This window comes from Notothenia rossii, assembly GCF_949606895.1.
Source record: "Notothenia rossii genome assembly, chromosome: 5".
Classification (NCBI taxonomy): Eukaryota; Metazoa; Chordata; class Actinopteri; order Perciformes; family Nototheniidae; genus Notothenia; species Notothenia rossii.
This window is the reverse complement of record NC_136903.1, coordinates 28,053,278-28,065,385: the sequence shown is the minus strand read 5'-3', so window position 1 is coordinate 28,065,385 and position 12,108 is coordinate 28,053,278.

Below are 12,108 nucleotides of genomic sequence, written 5' to 3'. Positions count from 1 at the left end.
AGTCTGTTGGAAGGGGGAAATGTGGCAGGAAACGCTGCACAACCAAGAGAGATGACCGCAGCCTTAACAGCATTGTGAAGAAGAGTCGCTTCCAGAATTTGGGGGAGCTTCAAAGACAGTGGACTGAAGCTGGAGTCCAGGTATCAAAAGTCACTGTTCACAGACGTGTCCGGGAAATGGGCTACAATAGCCGTATTCCCATGGTCAAGCCACTTCTGAACTCAAGACAACGGAAGAGGCGTCTGACTTGGGCTAAGGAAAAGAAGCACTGGACAGTTGCACAGTGGTCCAAAGTCCTCTTTTCAGACGAAAGCAAGTTTTGTATTTCATTTGGAAGTCAAGGCGCCAGAGTCTGGAGAAAGGCTGGAGAGGAGCAAAATCCAAGTTGCTTGAAATCCAGTGTGAAGTTCCCACAGTCAGCGATGGTTTGGGGAGCCATGTCAGCTGCTGGTGTTGGTCCACTGTGTTTCATCAAGCCCAGAGTAAATGCAGCTGTGTACCAAGAGATTTTAGAGCACTACATGCTTCCGTCTGCTGAAAAGCTCTATGGAGATGAGGAATTCATTTTCCAGCATGATCTGGCACCTGCCCACAGTGCCAAAACAACCAGTAACTGGTGTACTGACCATGGCATTACTGTCCTCGATTGGCCTGCAAATTCCCCTGACCTGAACCCCATAGAGAATATGTGGGGTATTGTGAAGAAGAAGCTGAAAGACACCAGACCCAACAATGCTAATGAGCTAAAGGCCGCTATTGAAGCATCCTGGGCATCCATAACACCTCAGCAATGCCACAGGCTGATTGCCTCCATGCCACGCCGCATTGATGCAGTAATCCGTGCAAAAGGATTCCCAACCAAGTACTGAGTGCATTAATGGACATTTTCAAATGTTTGATTGTGTTTTGCTGTTATAAATCTTTTTTTTTTACTTGGTCTGAGGAACTATTCTAATTTTTTGAGATAGGATTTTTGAGTTTTCTTAAGCTGTATGCCATAATCAGCAATATTAAAATAATAAAAGGCTTGCAATATTTCAGTTGATTTGTAATGAATCCAGAATGTATGACATTTTTGTTTTTTTAATTGCATTACAGAAAATAAAGAACTTTATCACAATATTCTAATTTTCTGAGACAGTCCTGTATAGTCTGTTGTCACAGATATCTAATGACATTTACCTTTCATACTATATTTCACTCATGGTAAGTTTCTATATTTCACCAATGGTGGACTTTCAAAGTAAAATGGTATGACTATAAATGTACTGTTGGTGTAAGATTAAAAGTGTTAGCTCTGTCAGCTGAATTTAAGCTTGTTAAGTAATTCCTGCAGACATTCCTCTTTTTATTTAATAGTTTATTTAGCAGGGACAATGCACAGTAATGAACACTTAAAACATTCAAATGTGTCAAGCGTGTGTGTGCCAGATTTAGCTTTGAGCTCATTTCCGTCCCTCACAAAAAACAATTCAGAAGTTTACATTTTACAAACAGAGCAAAAACAAAATACATGATATGCAAAAAGTGAAAAAGAGTAAGAACAGCATACACAAGTATTTACCACATGGCAGTACAATATAGCAGCAACGACATATAAAGTGCAAGACAAGATAAAGAGCTACATAAAGTGTGAGAGAAGATACCCCTGTGTTAAAGTGCAGTTAGCGGTGATTGCACGTCTGTTTGTTTCTCAACCATTATTTGAGTTGACCTTTGAAGCTATTGAGGGTGGGACAATCCCGTATCTCAGTTGGGAGGCTATTCCACAATGAGCTGCCCTTAATGGAGAGGATATTTTGTCCAAAAGTGGTCAGTTTACGGTGGACTTAAAGGTGGGGTAGGTAAGTTTGAGAAACCGGTTCGAGATACACTTTTTGTTACATTACATTACATTACATTGCATTTAGCTGACGCTTTTATCCAAAGCAACTTAAAATAAGTGCGTTCAACCATTGTTATATTCCATGGAATGGTCTGAACATCCCGATAGCAGATTGGCAGTCCATGTAAATATTTATAAAAAAAGCACATACTTTTAAAATACTTAAAATGGTCAAAACTCAAGAAATTGTGTTTTTCAAGGATGGTACAGTGGTGGTATGAATAAGGCTTTCTGTCAAACACCTTGATAGCTCTCTTGTACAGCTGTTCCATTGGTTTCAGGTTTGTGGCACAAGCAAACGACCAGTTTCTAAAACAGTATTCAATTTGGGATAGAATCATATAGTGGAGGTATGACTTTGCAGCATTGACAGTTAAGAAGGGTCTAATTTGTTTAAAATGTTGCAAGTTGAATTTAATAGTATTGGATACTTTCTTAATATGTTTCTTAAAAGTCAAGTTTGAGTCCAGTATGACTCCAAGATACTTGAACTGGGAGACTAGTTCTATTTCTGATCCATTTAAAAATACGTTGGATCCTTCGATTTTGACTGGTCGTTGACTGAATATCATGCATACTGTTTTTTTTTACATTTAACTGTAAGCAAATATTGTTCAGCCAGTGTTGAACCTTGTCCAATGCATTTGAGAGACAGGATGAGATTATTTCAGTCTTTTCCCCGTGTATAAAGATGACCGCATCATCGGCATACATTTGCACATTCAACTCAGGACATACATTAGGCAAGTCATTTATGTACAGTGAAAGCAGTAATGGTCCAAGAATGGAACCTTGTGGAACCCCAACAGGGTTGACAAGGTAGGGGGATTTGGTACCATTGACAAAAACACACTGTTTTCGGTTCGATAAGTAAGACTTTAAGCAATGTATTGAATCTGCCGAAAAATGTAAATGAGTCAGCTTTGTAAGGAGCAGTTGGTGGTCAACAGTGTCAAATGCCTTCCTGAGATCAAGGAAGATAGCACCTACATATGGGCTCGTGTCCAACATACATTTAACCTTTTCCACAAAGACACAGTTAGCTGTCTCAGTGGAGTGGTGAGCACGAAAACCAAAATGCATTGCGTGGAGTGGAGCGAAATCTTTATCTAAATGTTTGGTGATTAGTTTTGACACCCATTTCTCAGCAATCTTAGAGACACAGGGGAGGATGCTGATTGGTCTGTAATTGGACATCATTGCCTTATCCCCAGATAAAAAAATCGGTGTCACCATGGCCACTTTCCAGGACGATGGAACTTCCATCGTGCTGATGGATTGATTTACTAGCATAGTAATTGGTTTGATTAGACCGTCGATTTGTGTCTTTATAAAGTTGGTGACATCATATGCATCCCTAGCCTTAGAGCCTCCTAGCCCTAAGATTATATTTTTTACCTCAGCCTTTCCTCCAGGTCAAAAACTGGATGTGTATCCACAGTCGGGCTAGGTGAGACCTCAGATGGTGGGAAGAGCTTTGTAATGTCCAAAGCACTATTTAAGAAATACTCATTGAGTGAGCTGGACAACGTGGCAGGGTCTTTTATCAGGGCATCATTGATTATTAATTCTAGAGCATTATTTTCCTGTTTCTTATGTTTACCTAATAGTTTATTTAGGATTTGCCAAACGTTTTTACTGTTACCTTTTGCACCTTCAATTATATTGATGAAAAAGTTTGTCTTATTGTTTGTGTTACCTTGTTACGAGCATGAGTGTATTTCTGTCTATCAGTGGATAGTCCGGATTTCAAGCTCTGCTTTAATAGTTGGTCTTTGACTTGTTTTTGTAAAGTGAAGCAAGTATTACGGCTTCAAGATTGATGAACTCATAATAAGACCCATACCCAGCTAGAAATGTTTGGTTCAATGGAACATTCTGAGAGTGTTCCATTCACTGTTTTAGGAATGTTTTCAGTGGGAAGTTTTCTTTTGGTTCCCAGAATGTTCTTCTGAAAGGTAGGATAACGTTCTCCAAAAACATTCTTAAAATATTCGGTGATAACCTTCTTAAAATGTTTTTGTTAACATTGTTAGAACATTATGCCCTACTGTTCTTAAAACCTTTTCAGCTGCAAGTTAGATTTTTTTATGTTACCAGAATGTTATTATTTTAGAGTAGGATAACGTGCTTTACTTTTAAAACATTATGCAAATGTTATGTGGTAACAATTTACTTATTGAGCGTAACATTTGTTTATTAGAAAAGGGGAGCTGGGAGTGCAGGTTGGTTATGGCAGCAGTGGGAAACAGCTGTTCTAGGGTGGGATAGGCCTGGCTGGTAGTGATGTTACGTATTGCGCCGAGGCTTCGGAGCGTGTGTTGAGTAATCCCCGAAGCTTTTTGTGAAGCATGTATCAAGGCTTGTATAGTTTTGGGCCAGTGACGTCATCGATGACAAACGAAGCCTCGCTGCCTGTCTATACCACGTGACTGCTTCAACCGATGAACCACAACGCTCATAATACCCATGGTGACATAATAAGAACCATATTACCCCTCCTGTACCCGGGCCCGCTGGTGACACGATGGAATTAAAAGAGCTCAGAACCTCACTTATAGAGAGGTCGGAAAATGCCATAAGTATAAATAGATACAAGCATACATAAATGTAGGAATAAAAACATGAATAAATAAATGAATAAATACAGGAATAAATATCTTACAGTGTTTTCAGGGAGATTCAGTTTGTGTGCTGTGGCTCAGCTGGAAAGCAGTTGACTCACGACCGTAGGGTCCCTGGTTCAACGACTTGTAAATATGTATTTTTTGTTGTTTATAAAAGCTACAGCTAAATTAGATAATGTAGTTAATAAATGTATTCTTTGATATGGTTTAGCCTTTCTCAGGCTACAACTACTGGCTGGTCTTGAGAGTGTGGAAGGCCTTGGATTCCTCCTGGGAGAGACACAAAAATACAAGGCGAAAGCAGGCAAAGTTGTCAAAAAATCTGCTGGCAAAAAGCTTGAGCGGCACGCAACAAACCTTTCAAGGCAACAATCCGGCAGGGAATGACTGCAGGCTGCAGGCTTTCATAGTGTGGCTGATGAGAAGGTTGCAGGTGTGGTTGATTGGAGATTGCTCCCAGCCGTGTAGAGCAGACCAGAAGGCGGGGGTGTTTACATCACATAAACACCAAATCCCAGCGTGCATTGCGGCTAAACCATCCAATTATCGAGCTGAGGATCTTGCCTACGTCTGTTTCCGGTTTTGTTTATCACCGGTATATTTTTGTCATACACACATTCCTTCACGTTTACATTTTAATTTGCATTAAAGTATTTCGTGAGGCCTTCTAACATGTTTTTAAATATAACTGCGGTTGTAGTTGAAGAGTTTGTAAATTACCATGAACCGAAGCTGTTGCCTGGCAACGCAATCGCACAACGTCACGTCCGTTAATTCCACATCCACACGCATGGATTAACATCGATTTAATACATTAATGTAGCCTTTGTTTCTGCTAAAAGAGGTGTCGACCAGCTGGGGCAACAAGAAAATCAGCGTAATCGAGTGTGATATTAAAAAGTAAATCATTATTATATTAATATTGACAATAACAACCGACCGTCGGGGTAGCATTTGCTTGGCATTTCCATTTATTTCTCCACTGGTTAACATGGGTTAACAATACCGTGTAACTGTCACGTTTGAAGAGACGAAATCGTGACATCTTCACGTCTCCCAGCATGGTAAATCGTCACATGTTCACGTCTTGCCGTGATACCGGGTTGTCTTGAGGGCATGAAGTGACAAAAACTTTCAACATGTCTCCATTAAGGCCAAATTTAAATGCAGCCTCATCTTTCATCACAGCACCAGCTGCACACCTTTAGTTAATCTGCCAAAAATGCCACATTATTGATCCAAAAGTTTTAAAAAAAGCACACATAGACACTCCCCAGGATCCTGCCATGTGCTCCACGTGTTGACATTTTACCGATAGCTGCAGAACGGTGCAGAACTTTGTCCCTGCTTCTGTAACGCCGCCAGTTGAAGTGCTTCAGCTCCGTGCTGCTGGTACTGTAGGCTAGCTATGAATAAAATACGCGATATGCTGTTGTAGTCTGGCCCTGCATCTATCTGCAGCTGCTGCCTAAGTGATCTCTGAGGACCCCTGGCTGGTATTTGAGGAAGAGGAGAACAAAAGAGGATCATGTGTGAAATAGCAATGGGGGAACTCTTCTTTACATTCACCTCAGTAAGGGCATGGATGTAAGGAATTCATGAGTTTGTCTGTGGGCGTGATGCCCTGACTTGATGCATGTTTGTGTGTGTGTCTGGTGCAGGCGGGGGTTTGGCAGGGAGGGGTTAAACACCACAGCGATGCTTCATGGAGCGCGATGAGAGGAGAGGTACTCTGGGACAACAAGCTATTCCAAATAGCACTCAGTCTGAATAATGCAGCAGTATGGAGGAGGGATGAGGTGAGGGGAAGAGGAAAAGGTGTAAGAGAGATTGTGTCGTGCATGTAGAGCAAAAGAGTTTCAGAATGATGCAAGGTGCAAGGTGGAGGAGATAAGAGAGGAAATGAGGTGCAGGATTGAAGGCGAGGAATAAATACAGAAACGCAGAGTGACAATGATACAGGAGAGGTGAAGAAGAAGAGGGAAGTGGAGGGAGAGGATGCTGGATTAGGCAGGAGGATAAAAGAGGGAACAGTAGAGATGTGGAGGCAAGAATAAACAGAGCAGTCTGGCAAGAGGAAGGGAAGGAGGACATGAGTAGGGAGGATCAAGCTTTTTTAAGGTCTAATAATAGCTCCACATGTACAGCAAATATAAAGACAGCTGTGCACTTTGCAAGAAACAACATTTAATGAGTTATTTGATGCTGCATGTTTCAATGATACAATAAATATCATAGTATTGAAAGGGGAAGACAAGCAATAGGTAACAAGGAAAAAATACATTAAAAAAACATTTCAAATTTAGATGGTGGGATCAAGATAATTCCTATTCATAATACATTGAGATTTGTTATAATACCATACAATGTATCGTTAATAAATAATAAGAACAGTTTTGGGTACTACAAATTGAAATCTAAGATGAATTGTTTCACATCTATATTTTAAATATTAAAATCCCACTTACAACCCACTTAGTTGTCCATCTCTTAAGTGAAAACAGTGTCAGAATGTAAACCAAATTAAAATATATAATTTTTAATACATGGACTTAAGGGGATTAATTAGGTTTTGGCTAATTTAAACCTATGAGATATGCTTTATAGATACACCAAATAATTAGTTGTATAGCGTCTTGCAAATAAGGAGGTGAAATAAATATACCCGTAGTACAAAAATATATTTTAAAAATACATACGTAGCAAATAAATATGAGATACTTTTTAACCCTAGAAATGTTATTTTTAATATAAAGAAACATGTAGCTCTCAGTACTGGAATAACGGTGGGGAAAGTTAGGCAAAAATGATTTATGCATCATATATTATCCAACAAATATAAGCAATTCATTATAAATATGGTTATTCTTCAATTTCATAGAAGAGGTCTCTAAAAAAGCCTCAATGTTTAATACACACCCCGTTTTTTATCTGGAGGAAATCACAGAGGTTGAGGTAAAAAATGTAATCTCAGGGTTAAGAGCTTCTAAGGCTAGGGATGCATATGATTACGACACCAACTTTATAAAGACACATATCGACGGTCTAATAAAACCAATTACTATGCTAGTGAATCAATCCATCAGCACGAGGGAAGTTCCATCATCCTGGAAGGTGGCCACGGTGACACCGATTTTTAAATCTGGGAATAAGGCAATGATGTCCAATTATAGACAAATCAGCATCCTCCCCTGTGTCTCTAAGATTGCATAGAAATGGGTGTCAAAACTAATCACCAAACATTTAGATAAAGATTTCGCTCCACTCCACCCAATGCAGTTTGGTTTTCGTGCTCACCACTCCACTGAGACAGCTAACTGTGTCTTTGTGGAAAAGGTTAAATGTATGTTGGACACGAGCCCATATGTATGTGCTGTCTTCCTTGATCTCAAGAAGGCTTTTGACACTGTTGACCATCAAGTGCTCCTTACAAAGCTGACTCATTTACATTTTTCGGCAGTTTCTATACATTTCTTAAAATCTTACTTATCGAACAGAAAACAGTGTGTTTTGGTCAACGGTACCAAATCCCCCTACCTTGTCATCCCTATTGGGGTTCCACAAGGTTCCATTCTTGTGCAAATGTATGCCGATGATGTGATCATCTTTGTACACGGGAAAAAGACTGAAATAATCTCATCCTGTCTCTCAAAAGCTTTGGACAATGTTCAACACTGGCTGAAATATATTTCCTTACAGTAAAACGTAAAAAAAAAACAGTATGCATGATGTTCAGTAAACAACCAGTCAAAATCGAAGGGTCCAATGTGTTTTTAAACGGATCAGAAATAGAACTAGTCTCCCAGTTCAAGTATCTTGCAGTCATAATGGACTCAAACTTGACTTTTAAGAAACATATTAAGAAAGTATCCAATACCATTAAAGTCAACTTGCAACATTTTAAACAAATTAGACCCTTCTTAACTGTCAATGCTGCAAAGTCATACCTCCACTGTATGATTCTATCCCACATTGAATACTGTTTTAGAAACTGGTCGTTTGCTTGTGCCACAAACCTGAAACCCATAGAACAGCTGTACAAGAGAGCTATCAAGGTGTTTGACAGAAAGCCTTATTCATACCACCACTGTACCATCCTTGAAAAACACAATTTCTTAATTTTTGAAAATGTTAAGTCTTTTTTTATAGATTGCACATACTCCCTTAGGTGAATTCATCCACAAAAAACACACTGGACGCTGCACTAGGTCAGAAACCAGAGGATACTGTGAGGTCCACCGTAGACGGATCACTTTTGGACAAAATGTCCTCTCCATTAAAGGCAGCTCATTGTGGAATAGCCTCCCAACTGAGATACGGGATTTTCCCACTCTCAATAGTTTTAAAGGTCAACTCAAAGAATGGTTGAGAAACAAACAGATGTGCAATCACCGCTAAATGGACTTTAATACAGGGTTATCTCCTCTTGCATTTTATATGTCGTAGCTATTGTATTACTATGTCATAAATACTTGTGTATGCTGTTCTTGCTCTTTTGCACTTTTTGAATATCATGTATTTTGTTTTTGCTATATTTGTAAAACATAATTTTCTTAAATGTTTTATGTGAGGGACTGCGGATGGAAATGAGCTCAAAGCTAAATCTGTCACTGTTACGCTTGACACATTTTTTATGTTTTAAGTGTTCATAACTCTGCATTGTCCCTGCCAAATAAACGATGAAATGAAATTGAAAAGCAGAACACATCATACTGGGAAAACCTTAAACTGTTGTAAATGGGTGGAAAAAACTAAAAACCCTGTCCCTTAGGTTTGACATTTCCAAAAACTCAAACAGCAAACCTTAGATAACCACTTACACTACTCTACATAAATGTATTGCCATACTGTTGCAGAACAGAATTGAGTTTCAGCAACATTGAAATATTATAGCAGTAGAAAATATTCAAAGTGTAAATCATCCGGTGAGGTGGACATGAATAGCCGGATTTTAGGATTAAAAGACGGCTTAAGAAAAAAACAAATACAAACAGCGGCAAAAATAACAGCTAATGAAGCTGACTTCAGGAAAGAGAAAAAAAATTGAGTTATGACAACGATAATTTTGAGAATTCATTGGTTTGTTTGTATTTTTAAAAAGAACAATGAAGGAGTAATATAATTGTTACAATGAGATTGGATCTAACCTGGTTGTGGTAAACTGCACATACAGTGGCGCAAAAAAGTATTTAGTCAGCCACCAATTGTGCAAGTTCTCCCACTTAAAAAGATGAGAGAGGCCTGTAATTTTTATCCTAGGTACACTTCAACTATGAGAGACAGAATGGGGGGGAAAGAATTCAGGAAATCACATTGTAGGATTTTTAATGAATTAATTGGTAAATTCCTCGGTAAAATAAGTATTTGGTCACCTACAAACAAACAAGATTTCTGGTTCTCACAGACCTGTAACTTCTTCTTTAAGAGCCTCCTCTGTCCTCCACTTGTTAACTGTATTAATGGCACCTGTTTGAACTCGTTATCAGTATAAAAGACATCTGTCCACAACCTCAAGCAGTCAAACTCCAAACTCCACTATGGCCAAGACCAAAGAGCTGTGAAAGGACACCAGAAACAAAATTGTAGACCTGCACCAGGCTGGGAAGACTGAATCTGCAATAGGTAAGCAGCTTGGTGTGAAGAAATCAACTGTGGGAGCAATTATTAGAAAATGGAAGACATACAAGACCACTGATAATCTCCCTCGATCTGGGGCTCCACGCAAGATCTCACCCCGTGGGGTCAAAATGATCACAAGAACGGTGAGCAAAAATCCCAGAACCACACGGGGGGACCTAGTCAATGACCTGCAGAGAGCTGGGACCAAAGTAACAAAGGCTACCATCAGTAACACACTACGCCGCCAGGGACTCAAATCCTGCAGTGCCAGACGTGTCCCCCTGCTTAAGCCAGTACATGTCCAGGCCTGTCTGAAGTTTGCGAGAGAGCATTTAGATGATCCAGAAGAGGATTGGGAGAATGTCATATGGTCAGATGAAACCAAAATATAACTTTTTGGTAAAAACTCAACCAGACGTGTTTGGAGGAGAAAGAATGCCGAGTTGCATCCAAAGAACACCATACCTACTGTGAAACATGGGGGTGGAAACATCATGCTTTGGGGCTGTTTTTCTGCAAAGGGACCAGGACGACTGATCCGTGTAAAGGAAAGAATGAATGGGGCCATGTATCGTGAGATTTTGAGTGACAACCTCCTTCCATCAGCAGATTCACAAATGCAGAGGGGTAACTGGAGAGGAGGGGAGAAGACAAAGAGAGCCTGAAAAACACACGTTGAGAGGAAACATAATGATATTAACAGCAGCTGAAGGCCCATGCAGACAATGTTTGGGGTGCATGGGCCATAATATATAAAGGGACATGCTAGTGGTTTTTGTTAATAATTAAATATATATTTGTCTAGAATAACGACTTTTGTGAAAGTGTTAAGGTATATTCAGATGTGTGTATTCAAAACAAACTTGAGGTTGGTTCATACACTGCCATTTAAAAGTTAACTAATGACGCATGCAAAGAAATGAAGTGTTTTCAGTCAATTCTGAGTGACAGGAGCTCTGTACTGCTGACTTCCTCGCACGCCTCCATATTCCTCTTACCACCTTCTCCATAAAGGCATTGGGGCATATTTGATCCAATTATAATGGCCAAGAAGCTGCTGGTATTGTCTGACTAAGATTCTATTATGTGCCAACAAATACGTTTAACAAAATTCAAATATCATAATTTTAAGTAACACAATTCAAAAAAGCAACCCATACATATTAGATAAGGTGTATGAGACACAGGTTTATTTTTTTCACTTATTTAAGATCATTTTTACAGTTAAAATTCCTTTAACCCTTCGGTCCTTCCCTTCAAAATAATGCGATATAACAACAGTTTCTTGTTTCTGGATTACATGCTTTGTTCATTAATCTAGCCTAAATGAATAGCATATAGCAAGATTTGCTATGAGAAGCATTTCAAAATATTCAAATGGATTTTTGGAAGATGAGTGAATCAATTAGTGCGCATTATAGGTCAACATGTCTTTAATTTCAATACTATTTCTCCAATATCTTGTATGCCACAAAAATTATAAATATGTTGACACTTCAACCCAGTCTCACGGCATTTCGTGTTCACCAACACGATTTTTAATCTATTGATTCGTGTTCACCAACACGATTTTCCCCTTTTTTCCGTGTTGCACAGCACGATTTTAAAAGCAATGTATTTCTATTGGTAGTCTTTCCCCTTTTTTTTCGTGTTGTGCAGCACGATTTTAAAAGCAATGTATTTCTGTTGGTAGTCTCACGGCATTACGTGTTATAGGAAGACCGGAAGCTGTGTGGTTCATAAAAACATGTTCTTACTCAATATCAAGCCACGATTATTGCTTTTATTTAAAATCGTATCATTTCGGACTTTTGTTGCCGTCTGTGAGGAAAATAAATGGGGCTCATTTTTCCTTCTAATTTGTTATTCTTTTCACACAATTATCCTTGTTTTTATTTATTTGTTTAATTCTATAATCTCTGGCTTTTTTGCCGTCCTTCAGGAACTTAATTTCATAATAAAAATAACCGGAAACAG